Here is a 25,280-nt window from a genome sequence, read left to right on the forward strand (position 1 = left end):
ATGCGTTAAACAAATTCGTACAGGATATTTATCAATTTAACTCTAGCATTAAAGGATATACAACGAGAAACAACGTTTTACAACCTTTAAACAGTTTTAATAACTATCTCAAAAATTGTCGCTCTGATGCAAACAACTGATGAGTTATCTACTTAAATTTGTAGAACAAAACGACTTACGTATTTTAAGCATGCTAACCTTTATCCCGGTAAGCAAATTAAAAAAAAAACGCAATATGTAGGCTACACGAGAACGGAGGCGTCGAGTAACCAAAACAAATGCGTTAAACAAATTCGTACAGGATATTTATCAATTTAACTCTAGAATTAAAGGATATACAACGAGAAACAACGTTTTACAACCTTTAAACAGTTTTAATAACTATCTCAAAAATTGTCGCTCTGATGCAAACAACTGCTGAGTTATCTACTCAAATTTGTTGAACAAAACGACTTACGTATTTTAAGCATGCTAACCTTTAGCCCGGTAAGCAAATTAAAAAAAAAAACGCAATATGTAGGCTACACGAGAACGGAGACGTCGACTAACCAAAACAAATGCGTTAAACAAATTCTTAAACGTTATTTATCAATTTGACTCTAGAATTAAAGGATATACAACGAGAAACAACGTTTTACAATCTTTAAACAGTTTTAATAACTATCTCAAAAATTGTCGCTCTGATGCAAACAACTGATGAGTTATCTACTTAAATTTGTTGAACAAAACGACTTACGTATTTTAAGCATGCTAACCTTTAGCTCGGTAAGCAAATTAAAAAAAAAAGCAATATGTAGGCTACACGAGAACGGAGACGTCGAGTAACCAAAAGAAATGCGTTAAACAAATTCGTAAACGTTATTTATCAATTTAACTCTAGAATAAAAGGATATACAACGAGAAACAACGTTTGACAACCTTTAAACAGTTTTAATAACTATCTCAAAAATTGTCGCTCTGATGCAAACAACTGATGAGTTATCTACTTAAATTTGTTGAACAAAACGACTTACGTATTTTAAGCATGCTAACCTTTAGCCCGGTAAGCAAATTAAAAAAAAAAGCAATATGTAGGCTACACGAAAACGGAGACGTCGAGTAACTAAAACAAATGCGTTAAACAAATTCGTACACGTTATTTATCAATTTAACTCTAGAATTAAAGGATATACAACGAGAAACAACGTTTTACAACCTTTAAACAGTTTTAATAACTATCTCAAAAATTGTCGCTCTGATGCAAACAACTGATGAGTTATCTACTTAAATTTGTAGAACAAAATGACTTACGTATTTTAAGCATGCTAACCTTTATCCCGGTAAGCAAATTAAAAAAAAAACGCAATATGTAGGCTACACGAGAACGGAGGCGTCGAGTAACCAACACAAATGCGTTAAACAAATTCGTAAACGTTATTTATCAATTTAACTCTAGAATTAAAGGATATACAACGAGAAACAACGTTTGACAACCTTTAAACAGTTTTAATAACTATCTCAAAAATTGTCGCTCTGATGCAAACAACTGCTGAGTTATCTACTCAAATTTGTTGAACAAAACGACTTACGTATTTTAAGCATGCTAACCTTTATCCCGGTAAGCAAATTAAAAAAAAAACGCAATATGTAGGCTACACGAGAACGGAGGCGTCGAGTAACCAAAACAAATGCGTTAAACAAATTCGTACAGGATATTTATCAATTTAACTCTAGAATTAAAGGATATACAACGAGAAACAACGTTTTACAACCTTTAAACAGTTTTAATAACTATCTCAAAAATTGTCGCTCTGATGCAAACAACTGCTGAGTTATCTACTCAAATTTGTTGAACAAAACGACTTACGTATTTTAAGCATGCTAACCTTTAGCCCGGTAAGCAAATTAAAAAAAAAAGCAATATGTAGGCTACACGAGAACGGAGGCGTCGAGTAACCAACACAAATGCGTTAAACAAATTCGTAAACGTTATTTATCAATTTAACTCTAGAATTAAAGGATATACAACGAGAAACATCGTTTGACAACCTTTAAATAGTTTTAATAACTATCTCAAAAATTGTCGCTCTGATGCAAACAACTGATGAGTTATCTACTTAAATTTGTTGAACAAAACGACTTACGTATTTTAAGCATGCTAACCTTTAGCCCGGTAAGCAAATTAAAAAAAAAAGCAATATGTAGGCTACACGAGAACGGAGACGTCGAGTAACCAAAAGAAATGCGTTAAACAAATTCGTACACGTTATTTATCAATTTAACTCTAGAATTAAAGGATATACAACGAGAAACAACGTTTGATAACCTTTAAACAGTTTTAATAACTATCTCAAAAATTGTCGCTCTGATGCAAACAACTGATGAGTTATCTATTTAAATTTGTTGAACAAAACGACTTACGTATTTTAAGCATGCTAACCTTTAGCTCGGTAAGCAAATTAAAAAAAAAGCAATATGTAGGCTACACGAGAACGGAGACGTCGAGTAACCAAAAGAAATGCGTTAAACAAATTCGTACACGTTATTTATCAATTTAACTCTAGAATTAAAGGATATACAACGAGAAACAACGTTTTACAACCTTTAAACAGTTATAATAACTATCTCAAAAATTGTCGCTCTGATGCAAACAACTGCTGAGTTATCTACTCAAATTTGTTGAACAAAACGACTTACGTATTTTAAGCATGCTAACCTTTAGCCCGGTAAGCAAATTAAAAAAAAACGCAATATGTAGGCTACACGAGAACGGAGACGTCGAGTAACCAAAACAAATGCGTTAAACAAATTCGTACACGTTATTTATCAATTTAGCTCTAGAATTAAAGGACATACAACGAGAAACAACGTTTTACAACCTTTAAACAGTTTTAATAACTATCTCAAAAATTGTCGCTCTGATGCAAACAACTGATGAGTTATCTACTTAAATTTGTTGAACAAAACGACTTACGTATTTTAAGCATGCTAACCTTTAGCCCGGTAAGCAAATTAAAAAAAAAAAGCAATATGTAGGCTACACGAGAACGGAGACGTCGAGTAACCAAAAGAAATGCGTTAAACAAATTCGTAAACGTTATTTATCAATTTAACTCTAGAATTAAAGGATATACAGCGAGAAACAACGTTTTACAACCTTTAAACAGTTTTAATAACTATCTCAAAAATTGTCGCTCTGATGCAAACAACTGATGAGTTATCTACTTAAATTTGTTGAACAAAACGACTTACGTATTTTAAGCATGCTAACCTTTAGCTCGGTAAGCAAATTAAAAGAAAAACGCAATATGTAGGCTACACGAGAACGGAGGCGTCGAGTAACCAAAACAAATGCGTTAAACAAATTCGTAAACGTTATTTATCAATTTAACTCTAGAATTAAAGGATATACAACGAGAAACAACGTTTGACAACCTTTAAACAGTTTTAATAACTATCTCAAAAATTGTCGCTCTGATGCAAACAACTGATGAGTTATCTACTTAAATTTGTTGAACAAAACGACTTACGTATTTTAAGCATGCTAACCTTTAGCCCGGTAAGCAAATTAAAAAAAAAAACGCAATATGTAGGCTACACGAGAACGGAGACGTCGAGTAACCAAAACAAATGCGTTAAACAAATTCGTACACGTTATTTATCAATTTAACTCTAGAATTAAAGGATATACAACGAGAAACAACGTTTGACAACCTTTAAACAGTTTTAATAACTATCTCAAAAATTGTCGCTCTGATGCAAACAACTGATGAGTTATCTACTTAAATTTGTTGAACAAAACGACTTACGTATTTTAAGCATGCTAACCTTTATCCCGGTAAGCAAATTAAAAAAAAAACGCAATATGTAGGCTACACGAGAACGGAGACGTCGAGTAACCAAAAGAAATGCGTTAAACAAATTCGTACACGTTATTTATCAATTTAACTCTAGAATTAAAGGATATACAACGAGAAACAACGTTTTACAACCTTTAAACAGTTTTAATAACTATCTCAAAAATTGTCGCTCTGATGCAAACAACTGATGAGTTATCTACTCAAATTTGTTGAACGAAACGACTTACGTATTTTAAGCATGCTAACCTTTAGCCCTGTAAGCAAATTAAAAAAAAAAAACGCAATATGTAGGCTACACGAGAACGGAGACGTCGAGTAACCAAAACAAATGCGTTAGACAAATTCGTACACGTTATTTATCAATATAACTCTAGAATTAAAGGATATACAACGAGAAACAACGTTTGACAACCTTTAAACAGTTTTAATAACTATCTCAAAAATTGTCGCTCTGATGCAAACAACTGCTGAGTTATCTACTCAAATTTGTTGAACAAAACGACTTACGTATTTTAAGCATGCTAACCTTTAGCCCGGTAAGCAAATTAAAAAAAACGCAATATGTAGGCTACACGAGAACGGAGACGTCGAGTAACCAAAACAAATGCGTTAAACAAATTCGTACACGTTATTTATCAATTTAACTCTAGAATTAAAGGATATACAACGAGAAACAACGTTTTACAACCTTTAAACAGTTTTAATAACTATCTCAAAAATTGTCGCTCTGATGCAAACAACTGCTGAGTTATCTACTCAAATTTGTTGAACAAATCGACTTACGTATTTTAAGCATGCTAACCTTTAGCCCGGTAAGCAAACTAAAAAAAAAACGCAATATGTAGGCTACACGAGAACGGAGACGTCGAGTAACCAAAAGAAATGCGTTAAACAAATTCGTACACGTTATTTATCAATTTAACTCTAGAATTAAAGGATATACAACGAGAAACAACGTTTTACAACCTTTAAACAGTTTTAATAACTATCTCAAAAATTGTCGCTCTGATGCAAACAACTGATGAGTTATCTACTCAAATTTGTTGAACGAAACGACTTACGTATTTTAAGCATGCTAACCTTTAGCCCTGTAAGCAAATTAAAAAAAAAACGCAATATGTAGGCTACACGAGAACGGAGACGTCGAGTAACCAAAACAAATGCGTTAGACAAATTCGTACACGTTATTTATCAATATAACTCTAGAATTAAAGGATATACAACGAGAAACAACGTTTGAAAACCTTTAAACAGTTTTAATAACTATCTCAAAAATTGTCGCTCTGATGCAAACAACTGATGAGTTATCTACTTAAATTTGTTGAACAAAACGACTTACGTATTTTAAGCATGCTAACCTTTAGCTCGGTAAGCAAATTAAAAAAAAAAGCAATATGTAGGCTACACGAGAACGGAGACGTCGAGTAACCAAAACAAATGCGTTAAACAAATTCGTACAGGTTATTTATCAATTTAACTCTAGAATTAAAGGATATACAACGAGAAACAACGTTTTACAACCTTTAAACAGTTTTAATAACTATCTCAAAAATTGTCGCTCTGATGCAAACAACTGCTGAGTTATCTACTCAAATTTGTTGAACAAAACGACTTACGTATTTTAAGCATGCTAACCTTTAGCCCGGTAAGCAAATTAAAAAAAAAAAACGCAATATGTAGGCTACACGAGAACGGAGACGTCGAGTAACCAAAACAAATGCGTTAAACAAATTCGTACACGTTATTTATCAATTTAACTCTAGAATTAAAGGATATACAACGAGAAACATCGTTTGACAACCTTTAAATAGTTTTAATAACTATCTCAAAAATTGTCGCTCTGATGCAAACAACTGATGAGTTATCTACTTAAATTTGTTGAACAAAACGACTTACGTATTTTAAGCATGCTAACCTTTAGCCCGGTAAGCAAATTAAAAAAAAAAAGCAATATGTTGGCTACACGTGAACGGAGACGTCGAGTAACCAAAAGAAATGCGTTAAACAAATTCGTACACGTTATTTATCAATTTAACTCTAGAATTAAAGGATATACAACGAGAAACAACGTTTGACAACCTTTAAACAGTTTTAATAACTATCTCAAAAATTGTCGCTCTGATGCAAACAACTGATGAGTTATCTACTTAAATTTGTTGAACAAAACGACTTACGTATTTTAAGCATGCTAACCTTTATCCCGGTAAGCAAATAAAAAAAAAAAAAGCAATATGTAAGCTACACGAGAACGGAGACGTCGAGTAACCAAAAGAAATGCGTTAAACAAATTCGTACACGTTATTTATCAATTTAACTCTAGAATTAAAGGATATACAACGAGAAACAACGTTTTACAACCTTTAAACAGTTTTAATAACTATCTCAAAAATTGCCGCTCTGATGCAAACAACTGATGAGTTATCTACTTAAATTTGTAGAACAAAACGACTTACGTATTTTAAGCATGCTAACCTTTATCCCGGTAAGCAAATTAAAAAAAAAACGCAATATGTAGGCTACACGAGAACGGAGGCGTCGAGTAACCAACACAAATGCGTTAAACAAATTCGTAAACGTTATTTATCAATTTAACTCTAGAATTAAAGGATATACAACGAGAAACAACGTTTGACAACCTTTAAACAGTTTTAATAACTATCTCAAAAATTGTCGCTCTGATGCAAACAACTGCTGAGTTATCTACTCAAATTTGTTGAACAAAACGACTTACGTATTTTAAGCATGCTAACCTTAGCCCGGTAAGCAAATTAAAAAAAAAAAACGCAATATGTAGGCTACACGAGAACGGAGACGTCGAGTAACCAAAACAAATGCGTTAAACAAATTCGTACACGTTATTTATCAATTTAACTCTAGAATTAAAGGATATACAACGAGAAACATCGTTTGACAACCTTTAAATAGTTTTAATAACTATCTCAAAAATTGTCGCTCTGATGCAAACAACTGATGAGTTATCTACTTAAATTTGTTGAACAAAACGACTTACGTATTTTAAGCATGCTAACCTTTAGCCCGGTAAGCAAATTAAAAAAAAAAAGCAATATGTTGGCTACACGAGAACGGAGACGTCGAGTAACCAAAAGAAATGCGTTAAACAAATTCGTACACGTTATTTATCAATTTAACTCTAGAATTAAAGGATATACAACGAGAAACATCGTTTGACAACCTTTAAATAGTTTTAATAACTATCTCAAAAATTGTCGCTCTGATGCAAACAACTGATGAGTTATCTACTTAAATTTGTTGAACAAAACGACTTACGTATTTTAAGCATGCTAACCTTTAGCCCGGTCAGCAAATTAAAAAAAAAACGCAATATGTAGGCTACACGAGAACGGAGACGTCGAGTAACCAAAACAAATGCGTTAGACAAATTCGTACACGTTATTTATCAATATAACTCTAGAATTAAAGGATATACAACGAGAAACAACGTTTGACAACCTTTAAACAGTTTTAATAACTATCTCAAAAATTGTCGCTCTGATGCAAACAACTGCTGAGTTATCTACTCAAATTTGTTGAACAAAACGACTTACGTATTTTAAGCATGCTAACCTTTAGCCCGGTAAGCAAATTAAAAAAAAACGCAATATGTAGGCTACACGAGAACGGAGACGTCGAGTAACCAAAACAAATGCGTTAAACAAATTCGTACACGTTATTTATCAATTTAACTCTAGAATTAAAGGATATACAACGAGAAACAACGTTTTACAACCTTTAAACAGTTTTAATAACTATCTCAAAAATTGTCGCTCTGATGCAAACAACTGCTGAGTTATCTACTCAAATTTGTTGAACAAAACGACTTACGTATTTTAAGCATGCTAACCTTTAGCCCGGTAAGCAAATTAAAAAAAAAAAGCAATATGTAGGCTACACGAGAACGGAGACGTCGAGTAACCAAAACCAAATGCGTTAAACAAATTCGTACACGTTATTTATCAATATAACTCTAGAATTAAAGGATATACAACGAGAAACAACGTTTGAAAACCTTTAAACAGTTTTAATAACTATCTCAAAAATTGTCGCTCTGATGCAAACAACTGATGAGTTATCTACTTAAATTTGTTGAACAAAACGACTTACGTATTTTAAGCATGCTAACCTTTAGCTCGGTAAGCAAATTAAAAAAAAAAGCAATATGTAGGCTACACGAGAACGGAGACGTCGAGTAACCAAAACAAATGCGTTAAACAAATTCGTACAGGTTATTTATCAATTTAACTCTAGAATTAAAGGATATACAACGAGAAACAACGTTTTACAACCTTTAAACAGTTTTAATAACTATCTCAAAAATTGTCGCTCTGATGCAAACAACTGCTGAGTTATCTACTCAAATTTGTTGAACAAAACGACTTACGTATTTTAAGCATGCTAACCTTTAGCCCGGTAAGCAAATTAAAAAAAAAAAACGCAATATGTAGGCTACACGAGAACGGAGACGTCGAGTAACCAAAACAAATGCGTTAAACAAATTCGTACACGTTATTTATCAATTTAACTCTAGAATTAAAGGATATACAACGAGAAATATCGTTTGACAACCTTTAAATAGTTTTAATAACTATCTCAAAAATTGTCGCTCTGATGCAAACAACTGATGAGTTATCTACTTAAATTTGTTGAACAAAACGACTTACGTATTTTAAGCATGCTAACCTTTAGCCCGGTAAGCAAATTAAAAAAAAAAAGCAATATGTTGGCTACACGAGAACGGAGACGTCGAGTAACCAAAAGAAATGCGTTAAACAAATTCGTACACGTTATTTATCAATTTAACTCTAGAATTAAAGGATATACAACGAGAAACAACGTTTGACAACCTTTAAACAGTTTTAATAACTATCTCAAAAATTGTCGCTCTGATGCAAACAGCTGATGAGTTATCTACTTAAATTTGTTGAACAAAACGACTTACGTATTTTAAGCATGCTAACCTTTATCCCGGTAAGCAAATTAAAAAAAAAAAGCTATATGTAAGCTACACGAGAACGGAGACGTCGAGTAACCAAAAGAAATGCGTTAAACAAATTCGTACACGTTATTTATCAATTTAACTCTAGAATTAAAGGATATACAACGAGAAACAACGTTTTACAACCTTTAAACAGTTTTAATAACTATCTCAAAAATTGCCGCTCTGATGCAAACAACTGATGAGTTATCTACTTAAATTTGTAGAACAAAACGACTTACGTATTTTAAGCATGCTAACCTTTATCGCGGTAAGCAAATTAAAAAAAAAACGCAATATGTAGGCTACACGAGAACGGAGGCGTCGAGTAACCAACACAAATGCGTTAAACAAATTCGTAAACGTTATTTATCAATTTAACTCTAGAATTAAAGGATATACAACGAGAAACAACGTTTGACAACCTTTAAACAGTTTTAATAACTATCTCAAAAATTGTCGCTCTGATGCAAACAACTGCTGAGTTATCTACTCAAATTTGTTGAGCAAAACGACTTACGTATTTTAAGCATGCTAACCTTTAGCCCGGTAAGCAAATTAAAAAAAAAAACGCAATATGTAGGCTACACGAGAACGGAGACGTCGAGTAACCAAAACAAATGCGTTAAACAAATTCGTACACGTTATTTATCAATTTAACTCTAGAATTAAAGGATATACAACGAGAAACATCGTTTGACAACCTTTAAATAGTTTTAATAACTATCTCAAAAATTGTCGCTCTGATGCAAACAACTGATGAGTTATCTACTTAAATTTGTTGAACAAAACGACTTACGTATTTTAAGCATGCTAACCTTTAGCCCGGTAAGCAAATTAAAAAAAAAAGCAATATGTAGGCTACACGAGAACGGAGACGTCGAGTAACCAAAAGAAATGCGTTAAACAAATTCGTACACGTTATTTATCAATTTAACTCTAGAATTAAAGGATATACAACGAGAAACAACGTTTGACAACCTTTAAACAGTTTTAATAACTATCTCAAAAATTGTCGCTCTGATGCAAACAACTGATGAGTTATCTATTTAAATTTGTTGAACAAAACGACTTACGTATTTTAAGCATGCTAACCTTTAGCTCGGTAAGCAAATTAAAAAAAAAAAAGCAATATGTAGGCTACACGAGAACGGAGACGTCGAGTGACCAAAAGAAATGCGTTAAACAAATTCGTACACGTTATTTATCAATTTAACTCTAGAATTAAAGGATATACAACGAGAAACAACGTTTTACAACCTTTAAACAGTTTTAATAACTATCTCAAAAATTGTCGCTCTGATGCAAACAACTGCTGAGTTATCTACTCAAATTTGTTGAACAAAACGACTTACGTATTTTAAGCATGCTAACCTTTAGCCCGGTAAGCAAATTAAAAAAAAAAGCAATATGTAGGCTACACGAGAACGGAGACGTCGAGTAACCAAAAGAAATGCGTTAAACAAATCCGTAAACGTTATTTAACAATTTAACTCTAGAATTAAAGGATATACAACGAGAAACAACGTTTTACAACCTTTAAACAGTTTTAATAACTATCTCAAAAATTGTCGCTCTGATGCAAACAACTGATGAGTTATCTACTTAAATTTGTTGAACAAAACGACTTACGTATTTTAAGCATGCTAACCTTTAGCTCGGTAGGCAAATTAAAAAAAAAACCCAATATGTAGGCTACACGAGAACGGAGACGTCGAGTAACCAAAACAAATGCGTTAAACAAATTCGTACACGTTATTTATCAATTTAACTCTAGAATTAAAGGATATACAACGAGAAACAACGTTTTACAACCTTTAAACAGTTTTAATAACTATCTCAAAAATTGTCGCTCTGATGCAAACAACTGCTGAGTTATCTACTCAAATTTGTTGAACAAAACGACTTACGTATTTTAAGCATGCTAACCTTTAGCCCGGTAAGCAAATTAAAAAAAAACGCAATATGTAGGCTACACGAGAACGGAGACGTCGAGTAACCAAAACAAATGCGTTAAACAAATTCGTAAACGTTATTTAACAATTTAACTCTAGAATTAAAGGATATACAACGAGAAACAACGTTTTACAACCTTTAAACAGTTTTAATAACTATCTCAAAAATTGTCGCTCTGATGCAAACAACTGATGAGTTATCTACTTAAATTTGTTGAACAAAACGACTTACGTATTTTAAGCATGCTAACCTTTAGCCCGGTAAGCAAATTAAAAAAAAACGCAATATGTAGGCTACACGAGAACGGAGACGTCGAGTAACCAAAACAAATGCGTTAAACAAATTCGTACACGTTATTTATCAATTTAACTCTAGAATTAAAGGATATACAACGAGAAACAACGTTTTACAACCTTTAAACAGTTTTAATAACTATCTCAAAAATTGTCGCTCTGATGCAAACAACTGCTGAGTTATCTACTCAAATTTGTTGAACAAAACGACTTACGTATTTTAAGCATGCTAACCTTTAGCCCGGTAAGCAAATTTAAAAAAAACGCAATATGTAGGCTACACGAGAACGGAGACGTCGAGTAACCAAAACAAATGCGTTAAACAAATTCGTAAACGTTATTTATCAATTTAACTCTAGAATTAAAGGATATACAACGAGAAACAACGTTTTACAACCTTTAAACAGTTTTAATAACTATCTCAAAAATTGTCGCTCTGATGCAAACAACTGCTGAGTTATCTACTCAAATTTGTTGAACAAAACGACTTACGTATTTTAAGCATGCTAACCTTTAGCCCGGTAAGCAAATTAAAAAAAAACGCAATATGTAGGCTACACGAGAACGGAGACGTCGAGTAACCAAAAGAAATGCGTTAAACAAATTCGTAAACGTTATTTATCAATTTAACTCTAGAATTAAAGGATATACAACGAGAAACAACGTTTGACAACCTTTAAACAGTTTTAATAACTATCTCAAAAATTGTCGCTCTGATGCAAACAACTGATGAGTTATCTACTTAAATTTGTTGAACAAAACGACTTACGTATTTTAAGCTTGCTAACCTTTAGCCCGGTAAGCAAATTAAAAAAAAAAAGCAATATGTAGGCTACACGAGAACGGAGACGTCGAGTAACCAAAACAAATGCGTTAAACAAATTCGTACACGTTATTTATCAATTTAACTCTAGAATTAAAGGATATACAACGAGAAACAACGTTTTACAACCTTTAAACAGTTTTAATAACTATCTCAAAAATTGTCGCTCTGATGCAAACAACTGATGAGTTATCTACTTAAATTTGTTGAACAAAACGACTTACGTATTTTAAGCATGCTAACCTTTAGCCCGGTAAGCAAATTAAAAAAAAAAGCAATATGTAGGCTACACGAGAACGGAGACGTCGAGTAACCAAAACAAATGCGTTAAACAAATTCGTACACGTTATTTATCAATATAACTCTAGAATTAAAGGATATACAACGAGAAACAACGTTTGATAACCTTTAAACAGTTTTAATAAATATCTCAAAAATTGTCGCTCTGATGCAAACAACTGAGGAGTTATCTACTTAAATTTGTTGAACAAAACGACTTACGTATTTTAAGCATGCTAACCTTTAGCTCGGTAAGCAAATTAAAAAAAAAAGCAATATGTAGGCTACACGAGAACGGAGACGTCGAGTAACCAAAACAAATGCGTTAAACAAATTCGTACAGGTTATTTATCAATTTAACTCTAGAATTAAAGGATATACAACGAGAAACAACGTTTTACAACCTTTAAACAGTTTTAATAACTATCTCAAAAATTGTCGCTCTGATGCAAACAACTGCTGAGTTATCTACTCAAATTTTTTGAACAAAACGACTTACGTATTTTAAGCATGCTAACCTTTAGCCCGGTAAGCAAATTAAAAAAAACGCAATATGTAGGCTACACGAGAACGGAGACGTCGAGTAACCAAACCAAATGCGTTAAACAAATTCGTACACGTTATTTATCAATTTAACTCTAGAATTAAAGGATATACAACGAGAAACATCGTTTGACAACCTTTAAATAGTTTTAATAACTATCTCAAAAATTGTCGCTCTGATGCAAACAACTGATGAGTTATCTACTTAAATTTGTTGAACAAAACGACTTACGTATTTTAAGCATGCTAACCTTTAGCCCGGTAAGCAAATTAAAAAAAAAAAGCAATATGTAGGCTACACGAGAACGGAGACGTCGAGTAACCAAAAGAAATGCGTTGAACAAATTCGTACATGTTATTTATCAATTTAACTCTAGAATTAAAGGATATACAACGAGAAACAACGTTTGACAACCTTTAAACAGTTTTAATAACTATCTCAAAAATTGTCGCTCTGATGCAAACAACTGATGAGTTATCTACTTAAATTTGTTGAACAAAACGACTTACGTATTTTAAGCATGCTAACCTTTATCCCGGGAAGCAAATTAAAAAAAAACGCAATATGTAGGCTACACGAGAACGGAGACGTCGAGTAACCAAAAGAAATGCGTTAAACAAATTCGTACATGTTATTTATCAATTTAACTCTAGAATTAAAGGATATACAACGAGAAACAACGTTTGACAACCTTTAAACAGTTTTAATAACTATCTCAAAAATTGTCGCTCTGATGCAAACAACTGATGAGTTATCTACTTAAATTTGTTGAACAAAACGACTTACGTATTTTAAGCATGCTAACCTTTAGCTCGGTAAGCAAATTAAAAAAAAAAGCAATATGTAGGCTACACGAGAACGGAGACGTCGAGTAACCAAAAGAAATGCGTTAAACAAATTCGTAAACGTTATTTATCAATTTAACTCTAGAATTAAAGGATATACAACGAGAAACAACGTTTGACAACCTTTAAACAGTTTTAATAACTATCTCAAAAATTGTCGCTCTGATGCAAACAACTGATGAGTTAACTACTTAAATTTGTTGAACAAAACGACTTACGTATTTTAAGCATGCTAACCTTTAGCTCGGTAAGCAAATTAAAAAAAAGAAGCAATATGTAGGCTACACGAGAACGGAGACGTCGAGTAACCAAAAGAAATGCGTTAAACAAATTCGTACACGTTATTTATCAATTTAACTCTAGAATTAAAGGATATACAACGAGAAACAACGTTTTACAACCTTTAAACAGTTTTAATAACTATCTCAAAAATTGTCGCTCTGATGCAAACAACTGATGAGTTATCTACTTAAATTTGTTGAACAAAACGACTTACGTATTTTAAGCATGCTAACCTTTAGCCCGGTAAGCAAATAAAAAAAAAAACGCAATATGTAGGCTACACGAGAACGGAGACGTCGAGTAACCAAAACAAATGCGTTAAACAAATTCGTAAACGTTATTTATCAATTTAACTCTAGAATTAAAGGATATACAACGAGAAACAACGTTTTACAACCTTTAAACAGTTTTAATAGCTATCTCAAAAATTGTCGCTCTGATGCAAACAACTGATGAGTTATCTACTTAAATTTGTTGAACAAAACGACTTACGTATTTTAAGCATACTAACCTTTAGCCCGGTAAGCAAATTAAAAAAAAAACGCAATATGTAGGCTACACGAGAACGGAGACGTCGAGTAACCAAAAGAAATGCGTTAAACAAATTCGTACACGTTATTTATCAATTTAACTCTAGAATTAAAGGATATACAACGAGAAACAACGTTTTACAACCTTTAAACAGTTTTAATAACTATCTCAAAAATTGTCGCTCTGATGCAAACAACTGATGAGTTATCTACTTAAATTTGTTGAACAAAACGACTTACGTATTTTAAGCATGCTAACCTTTATCCCGGTAAGCAAATTAAAAAAAAAACGCAATATGTAGGCTACACGAGAACGGAGACGTCGAGTAACCAAAACAAATGCGTTAAACAAATTCGTAAACGTTATTTATCAATTTAACTCTAGAATTAAAGGATATACAACGAGAAACAACGTTTTACAACCTTTAAACAGTTTTAATAACTATCTCAAAAATTGTCGCTCTGATGCAAACAACTGATGAGTTATCTACTTAAATTTGTTGAACAAAACGACTTACGTATTTTAAGCATGCTAACCTTTAGCCCGGTAAGCAAATTAAAAAAAAAACGCAATATGTAGGCTACACGAGAACGGAGACGTCGAGTAATCAAAAGAAATGCGTTAAACAAATTCGTACACGTTATTTATCAATTTAACTCTAGAATTAAAGGATATACAACGAGAAACAACGTTTTACAACCTTTAAACAGTTTTAATAACTATCTCAAAAATTGTCGCACTGATGCAAACAACTGATGAGTTATCTACTTAAATTTGTAGAACAAAACGACTTACGTATTTTAAGCATGCTAACCTTTATCCCGGTAAGCAAATTAAAAAAAAACGCAATATGTAGGCTACACGAGAACGGAGGCGTCGAGTAACCAAAACAAGTGCGTTAAACAAATTCGTACACGTTATTTATCAATATAACTCTAGAATTAAAGGATATACAACGAGAAAAAACGTTTGGCAACCTTTAAACAGTTTTAATAACTATCTCAAAAATTGTCGCTCTGATGCAAACAACTGATGAGTTATCTACTTAAATTTGTTGAACAAAACGACTTACGTATTTTAAGCATGCTAACCTTTAGCCCGGTAAGCAAATTAAAAAAAAAAACGCAATATGTAGGCTACACGAGAACGGAGGCGTCGAGTAACCAAAACAAATGCGTTAAACAAATTCGTAAACGTTATTTATCAATTTAACTCTAGAATTAAAGGATATACAACGAGAAACAACGTTTGACAACCTTTAAACAGTTTTAATAACTATCTCAAAAATTGTCGCTCTGATGCAAACAACTGATGAGTTGTCTACTTAAATTTGTTGAACAAAACGACTTACGTATTTTAAGCATGCTAACCTTTGGCTCGGTAAGCAAATTAAAAAAAAAAAAGCAATATGTAGGCTACACGAGAACGCAGACGTCGAGTAACCAAAAGAAATGCGTTAAACAAATTCGTACACGTTATTTATCAATTTAACTCTAGAATTAAAGGATATACAACGAGAAACAACGTTTTACAACCTTTAAACAGTTTTAATAACTATCTCAAAAAAAAATCGCTCTGATGCAAACAACTGATGAGTTATCTACTCAAATTTGTTGAACGAAACGACTTACGTATTTTAAGCATGCTAACCTTTAGCCCGGTAAGCAAATTAAAAAAAAACGCAATATGTAGGCTACACGAGAACGGAGACGTCGAGTAACCAAAACAAATGCGTTAAACAAATTCGTAAACGTTATTTATCAATTTAACTCTAGATTTAAAGGATATACAACGAGAAACAACGTTTTACAACCTTTAAACAGTTTTAATAACTATCTCAAAAATTGTCGCTCTGATGCAAACAACTGATGAGTTATCTACTTAAATTTGTTGAACAAAACGACTTACGTATTTTAAGCATGCTAACCTTTAGCTCGGTAAGCAAATTAAAAAAAAAAAGCAATATGTAGGCTACACGAGAACGGAGACGTCGAGTAACCAAAAGAAATGCGTTAAACAAATTCGTACACGTTATTTATCAATTTAACTCTAGAATTAAAGGATATACAACGAGAAACAACGTTTTACAACCTTTAAACAGTTTTAATAACTATCTCAAAAATTGTCGCTCTGATGCAAACAACTGATGAGTTATCTACTTAAATTTGTTGAACAAAACGACTTACGTATTTTAAGCATGCTAACCTTTAGCTCGGTAAGCAAATTAAAAAAAAAAACCGCAATATGTAGGCTACACGAGAACGGAGACGTCGAGTAATCAAAACAAATGCGTTAAACAAATTCGTAAACGTTATTTATCAATTTAACTCTAGAATTAAAGGATATACAACGAGAAACAACGTTTGACAACCTTTAAACAGTTTTAATAACTATCTCAAAAATTGTCGCTCTGATGCAAACAACTGATGAGTTATCTACTTAAATTTGTTGAAAAAAACGACTTACGTATTTTAAGCATGCTAACCTTTAGCTCGGTAAGGAAATTAAAAAAAAAACGCAATATGTAGGCTACACGAGAAGGGAGACGTCGAGTAACCAAAACAAATGCGTTAAACAAATTCGTAAACGTTATTTATCAATTTAACTCTAGAATTAAAGGATATACAACGAGAAACAACGTTTGACAACCTTTAAACAGTTTTAATAACTATCTCAAAAATTGTCGCTCTGATGCAAACAACTGATGAGTTATCTACTTAAATTTGTTGAACAAAACGACTTACGTATTTTAAGCATGCTAACCTTTAGCCCGGTAAGCAAATTAAAAAAAAAATGCAATATGTAGGCTACACGAGAACGGAGACGTCGAGTAACCAAAAGAAATGCGTTAAACAAATTCGTACACGTTATTTATCAATTTAACTCTAGAATTAAAGGATATACAACGAGAAACAACGTTTGACAACCTTTAAACAGTTTTAATAACTATCTCAAAAATTGTCGCTCTGATGCAAATAACTGATGAGTTATCTATTTAAATTTGTTGAACAAAACGACTTACGTATTTTAAGCATGCTAACCTTTAGCCCGGTAAGCAAATTAAAAAAAAAACGCAATATGTAGGCTACACGAGAACGGAGACGTCGAGTAACCAAAACAAATGCGTTAAACAAATTCGTACACGTTATTTATCAATTTAACTCTAGAATTAAAGGATATACAACGAGAAACAACGTTTGACAACCTTTAAACAGTTTTAATAACTATCTCAAAAATTGTCGCTCTGATGCAAACAACTGATGAGTTATCTACTTAAATTTGTTGAACAAAACGACTTACGTATTTTAGGCATGCTAACCTTTAGCCCGGTAAGCAAATTAAAAAAAAAACGCAATATGTAGGCTACACGAGAACGGAGGCGTCGAGTAACCAAAACAAATGCGTTAAACAAATTCGTAAACGTTATTTATCAATTTAACTCTAGAATTAAAGGATATACAACGAGAAACAACGTTTGACAACCTTTAAACAGTTTTAATAACTATCTCAAAAATTTTCGCTCTGATGCAAACAACTGATGAGTTATCTACTCAAATTTGTTGAACGAAACGACTTACGTATTTTAAGCATGCTAACCTTTAGCCCGGTAAGCAAATTAAAAAAAAAACGCAATATGTAGGCTACACGAGAACGGAGACGTCGAGTAACCAAAACAAATGCGTTAAACAAATTCGTACACGTTATTTATCAATTTAACTCTAGAATTAAAGGATATACAACGAGAAACATCGTTTGACAACCTTTAAATAGTTTTAATAACTATCTCAAAAATTGTCGCTCTGATGCAAACAACTGATGAGTTATCTACTTAAATTTGTTGAACAAAACGACATACGTATTTTAAGCATGCCAACCTTTAGCTCGGTAAGCAAATTAAAAAAAAAAAGCAATATGTAGGCTACACGAGAACGGAGACGTCGAGTAACCAAAACAAATGCGTTAAACAAATTCGTACACGTTATTTATCAATTTAACTCTAGAATTAAAGGATATACAACGAGAAACATCGTTTGACAACCTTTAAATAGTTTTAATAACTATCTCAAAAATTGTCGCTCTGATGCAAACAACTGATGAGTTATCTACTTAAATTTGTTGAACAAAACGACATACGTATTTTAAGCATGCCAACCTTTAGCTCGGTAAGCAAATTAAAAAAAAAAAGCAATATGTAGGCTACACGAGAACGGAGGCGTCGAGTAACCAAAACAAATGCGTTAAACAAATTCGTACACGTTATTTATCAATTTAACTCTAGAATTAAAGGATATACAACGAGAAACAACGTTTGACAACCTTTAAACAGTTTTAATAACTATCTCAAAAATTGTCGCTCTGATGCAAACAACTGATGAGTTATCTACTTAAATTTGTTGAACAAAACGACATACGTATTTTAAGCATGCCAACCTTTAGCTCGGTAAGCAAATTAAAAAAAAAAAAGCAATATGTAGGCTACACGAGAACGGAGACGTCGAGTAACCAAAACAAATGCGTTAAACAAATTCGTACACGTTATTTATCAATTTAACTCTAGAATTAAAGGATATACAACGAGAAACAACGTTTTACAACCTTTAAACAGTTTTAATAACTATCTCAAAAATTGTCGCTCTGATGCAAACAACTGATGAGTTATCTACTTAAATTTGTTGAACGAAACGACTTACGTATTTTAAGCATGCTAACATTTAGCTCGGTAAGCAAATTAAAAAAAAAAAGCAATATGTAGGCTACACGAGAACGGAGACGTCGAGAAACCAAAAGAAATGCGTTAAACAAATTCGTACACGTTATTTATCAATTTAACTCTAGAATTAAAGGATATACAACGGGAAACAACGTTTTACAACCTTTAAACAGTTTTAATAACTATCTCAAAAATTGTCGCTCTGATGCAAACAACTGATGAGTTATCTACTTAAATTTGTTGAACAAAACGACTTACGTATTTTAAGCATGCTAACCTTTAGCTCGGTAAGCAAATTAAAAAAAAAACCGCAATATGTAGGCTACACGAGAACGGAGACGTCGAGTAACCAAAACAAATGCGTTAAACAAATTCGTAAACGTTATTTATCAATTTAACTCTAGAATTAAAGGATATACAACGAGAAACAACGTTTGACAACCTTTAAACAGTTTTAATAACTATCTCAAAAATTGTCGCTCTGATGCAAACAACTGATGAGTTATCTACTTAAATTTGTTGAACAAAACGACATACGTATTTTAAGCATGCCAACCTTTAGCTCGGTAAGCAAATTAAAAAAAAAGAAGCAATATGTAGGCTACACGAGAACGGAGACGTCGAGTAACCAAAACAAATGCGTTAAACAAATTCGTACACGTTATTTATCAATTTAACTCTAGAATTAAAGGATATACAACGAGAAACAACGTTTTACAACCTTTAAACAGTTTTAATAACTATCTCAAAAATTGTCGCTCTGATGCAAACAACTGATGAGTTATCTACTTAAATTTGTTGAACGAAACGACTTACGTATTTTAAGCATGCTAACATTTAGCTCGGTAAGCAAATTAAAAAAAAAAAGCAATATGTAGGCTACACGAGAACGGAGACGTCGAGAAACCAAAAGAAATGCGTTAAACAAATTCGTACACGTTATTTATCAATTTAACTCTAGAATTAAAGGATATACAACGAGAAACAACGTTTTACAACCTTTAAACAGTTTTAATAACTATCTCAAAAATTGTCGCTCTGATGCAAACAACTGATGAGTTATCTACTTAAATTTGTTGAACAAAACGACTTACGTATTTTAAGCATGCTAACCTTTAGCTCGGTAAGCAAATTAAAAAAAAAACCGCAATATGTAGGCTACACGAGAACGGAGACGTCGAGTAACCAAAACAAATGCGTTAAACAAATTCGTAAACGTTATTTATCAATTTAACTCTAGAATTAAAGGATATACAACGAGAAACAACGTTTGACAACCTTTAAACAGTTTTAATAACTATCTCAAAAATTGTCGCTCTGATGCAAACAACTGATGAGTTATCTACTTAAATTTGTTGAAAAAAACGACTTACGTATTTTAAGCATGCTAACCTTTAGCTCGGTAAGGAAATTAAAAAAAAAACGCAATATGTAGGCTACACGAGAAGGGAGACGTCGAGTAACCAAAACAAATGCGTTAAACAAATTCGTAAACGTTATTTATCAATTTAACTCTAGAATTAAAGGATATACAACGAGAAACAACGTTTGACAACCTTTAAACAGTTTTAATAACTATCTCAAAAATTGTCGCTCTGATGCAAACAACTGATGAGTTATCTACTTAAATTTGTTGAACAAAACGACTTACGTATTTTAAGCATGCTAACCTTTAGCCCGGTAAGCAAATTAAAAAAAAAACGCAATATGTAGGCTACACGAGAACGGAGACATCGAGTAACCAAAAGAAATGCGTTAAACAAATTCGTACACGTTATTTATCAATTTAACTCTAGAATTAAAGGATATACAACGAGAAACAACGTTTGACAACCTTTAAACAGTTTTAATAACTATCTCAAAAATTGTCGCTCTGATGCAAATAACTGATGAGTTATCTATTTAAATTTGTTGAACAAAACGACTTACGTATTTTAAGCATGTTAACCTTTAGCCCGGTAAGCAAATTAAAAAAAAACGCAATATGTAGGCTACACGAGAACGGAGACGTCGAGTAACCAAAACAAATGCGTTAAACAAATTCGTACACGTTATTTATCAATTTAACTCTAGAATTAAAGGATATACAACGAGAAACAACGTTTGACAACCTTTAAACAGTTTTAATAACTATCTCAAAAATTGTCGCTCTGATGCAAACAACTGATGAGTTATCTACTTAAATTTGTTGAACAAAACGACTTACGTATTTTAGGCATGCTAACCTTTAGCCCGGTAAGCAAATTAAAAAAAAAAACGCAATATGTAGGCTACACGAGAACGGAGGCGTCGAGTAACCAAAACAAATGCGTTAAACAAATTCGTACACGTTATTTATCAATTTAACTCTAGAATTAAAGGATATACAACGAGAAACATCGTTTGACAACCTTTAAATAGTTTTAATAACTATCTCAAAAATTGTCGCTCTGATGCAAACAACTGATGAGTTATCTACTTAAATTTGTTGAACAAAACGACATACGTATTTTAAGCATGCCAACCTTTAGCTCGGTAAGCAAATTAAAAAAAAAAGCAATATGTAGGCTACACGAGAACGGAGACGTCGAGTAACCAAAACAAATGCGTTAAACAAATTCGTACACGTTATTTATCAATTTAACTCTAGAATTAAAGGATATACAACGAGAAACATCGTTTGACAACCTTTAAATAGTTTTAATAACTATCTCAAAAATTGTCGCTCTGATGCAAACAACTGATGAGTTATCTACTTAAATTTGTTGAACAAAACGACATACGTATTTTAAGCATGCCAACCTTTAGCTCGGTAAGCAAATTAAAAAAAAAAGCAATATGTAGGCTACACGAGAACGGAGGCGTCGGGTAACCAAAACAAATGCGTTAAACAAATTCGTACACGTTATTTATCAATTTAACTCTAGAATTAAAGGATATACAACGAGAAACAACGTTTGACAACCTTTAAACAGTTTTAATAACTATCTCAAAAATTGTCGCTCTGATGCAAACAACTGATGAGTTATCTACTTAAATTTGTTGAACAAAACGACATACGTATTTTAAGCATGCCAACCTTTAGCTCGGTAAGCAAATTAACAAAAAAAAAGCAATATGTAGGCTACACGAGAACGGAGACGTCGAGTAACCAAAACAAATGCGTTAAACAAATTCGTACACGTTATTTATCAATTTAACTCTAGAATTAAAGGATATACAACGAGAAACAACGTTTTACAACCTTTAAACAGTTTTAATAACTATCTCAAAAATTGTCGCTCTGATGCAAACAACTGATGAGTTATCTACTTAAATTTGTTGAACGAAACGACTTACGTATTTTAAGCATGCTAACCTTTAGCTCGGTAAGCAAATTAAAAAAAAAAAAGCAATATGTAGGCTACACGAGAACGGAGACGTCGAGTAACCAAAAGAAATGCGTTAAACAAATTCGTACACGTTATTTATCAATTTAACTCTAGAATTAAAGGATATACAACGAGAAACAACGTTTTACAACCTTTAAACAGTTTTAATAACTATCTCAAAAATTGTCGCTCTGATGCAAACAACTGATGAGTTATCTACTTAAATTTGTTGAACAAAACGACTTACGTATTTTAAGCATGCTAACCTTTAGCTCGGTAAGCAAATTAAAAAAAAAACCGCAATATGTAGGCTACACGAGAACGGAGACGTCGAGTAACCAAAACAAATGCGTTAAACAAATTCGTAAACGTTATTTATCAATTTAACTCTAGAATTAAAGGATATACAACGAGAAACAACGTTTGACAACCTTTAAACAGTTTTAATAACTATCTCAAAAATTGTCGCTCTGATGCAAACAACTGATGAGTTATCTACTTAAATTTGTTGAAAAAAACGACTTACGTATTTTAAGCATGCTAACCTTTAGCTCGGTAAGGAAATTAAAAAAAAAACGCAATATGTAGGCTACACGAGAAGGGAGACGTCGAGTAACCAAAACAAATGCGTTAAACAAATTCGTAAACGTTATTTATCAATTTAACTCTAGAATTAAAGGATATACAACGAGAAACAACGTTTGACAACCTTTAAACAGTTTTAATAACTATCTCAAAAATTGTCGCTCTGATGCAAACAACTGATGAGTTATCTACTTAAATTTGTTGAACAAAACGACTTACGTATTTTAAGCATGCTAACCTTTAGCCCGGTAAGCAAATTAAAAAAAAAACGCAATATGTAGGCTACACGAGAACGGAGACATCGAGTAACCAAAAGAAATGCGTTAAACAAATTCGTACACGTTATTTATCAATTTAACTCTAGAATTAAAGGATATACAACGAGAAACAACGTTTGACAACCTTTAAACAGTTTTAATAACTATCTCAAAAATTGTCGCTCTGATGCAAATAACTGATGAGTTATCTATTTAAATTTGTTGAACAAAACGACTTACGTATTTTAAGCATGTTAACCTTTAGCCCGGTAAGCAAATTAAAAAAAAAACGCAATATGTAGGCTACACGAGAACGGAGACGTCGAGTAACCAAAACAAATGCGTTAAACAAATTCGTACACGTTATTTATCAATTTAACTCTAGAATTAAAGGATATACAACGAGAAACAACGTTTGACAACCTTTAAACAGTTTTAATAACTATCTCAAAAATTGTCGCTCTGATGCAAACAACTGATGAGTTATCTACTTAAATTTGTTGAACAAAACGACTTACGTATTTTAAGCATGCTAACCTTTATCCCGGTAAGCAAATTAAAAAAAAAAACGCAATATGTAGGCTACACGAGAACGGAGGCCTCGAGTAACCAAAACAAATGCGTTAAACAAATTCGTAAACGTTATTTATCAATTTAACTCTGGAATTAAAGGATATACAACGAGAAACAACGTTTGACAACCTTTAAACAGTTTTAATAACAATCTCAAAAATTGTCGCTCTGATGCAAACAACTGATGAGTTATCTACTTAAATTTGTTGAACAAAACGACTTACGTATTTTAAGCATGCTAACCTTTAGCCCGGTAAGCAAATTAAAAAAAAAAACGCAATATGTCGGCTACACGAGAACGGAGACATCGAGTAACCAAAAGAAATGCGTTAAACAAATTCGTACACGTTATTTATCAATTTAACTCTAGAATTAAAGGATATACAACGAGAAACAACGTTTGACAACCTTTAAACAGTTTTAATAACTATCTCAAAAATTGTCGCTCTGATGCAAACAACTGATGAGTTATCTACTTAAATTTGTTGAACAAAACGACTTACGTATTTTAAGCATGCTAACCTTTAGCCCGGTAAGCAAATTAAAAAAAAAACGCAATATGTAGGCTACACGAGAACGGAGACATCGAGTAACCAAAAGAAATGCGTTAAACAAATTCGTACACGTTATTTATCAATTTAACTCTAGAATTAAAGGATATACAACGAGAAACAACGTTTGACAACCTTTAAACAGTTTTAATAACTATCTCAAAAATTGTCGCTCTGATGCAAATAACTGATGAGTTATCTATTTAAATTTGTTGAACAAAACGACTTACGTATTTTAAGCATGTTAACCTTTAGCCCGGTAAGCAAATTAAAAAAAAAACGCAATATGTAGGCTACACGAGAACGGAGACGTCGAGTAACCAAAACAAATGCGTTAAACAAATTCGTACACGTTATTTATCAATTTAACTCTAGAATTAAAGGATATACAACGAGAAACAACGTTTGACAACCTTTAAACAGTTTTAATAACTATCTCAAAAATTGTCGCTCTGATGCAAACAACTGATGAGTTATCTACTTAAATTTGTTGAACAAAACGACTTACGTATTTTAGGCATGCTAACCTTTAGCCCGGTAAGCAAATTAAAAAAAAAAACGCAATATGTAGGCTACACGAGAACGGAGGCGTCGAGTAACCAAAACAAATGCGTTAAACAAATTCGTAAACGTTATTTATCAATTTAACTCTAGAATTAAAGGATATACAACGAGAAACAACGTTTGACAACCTTTAAACAGTTTTAATAACTATCTCAAAAATTTTCGCTCTGATGCAAACAACTGATGAGTTATCTACTCAAATTTGTTGAACGAAACGACTTACGTATTTTAAGCATGCTAACCTTTAGCCCGGTAAGCAAATTAAAAAAAAAACGCAATATGTAGGCTACACGAGAACGGAGAC

This window comes from Eurosta solidaginis, unplaced genomic scaffold (genome assembly GCF_040869045.1).
Source record: "Eurosta solidaginis isolate ZX-2024a unplaced genomic scaffold, ASM4086904v1 ctg00001061.1, whole genome shotgun sequence".
NCBI classification, from domain to species: Eukaryota; Metazoa; Arthropoda; class Insecta; order Diptera; family Tephritidae; genus Eurosta; species Eurosta solidaginis.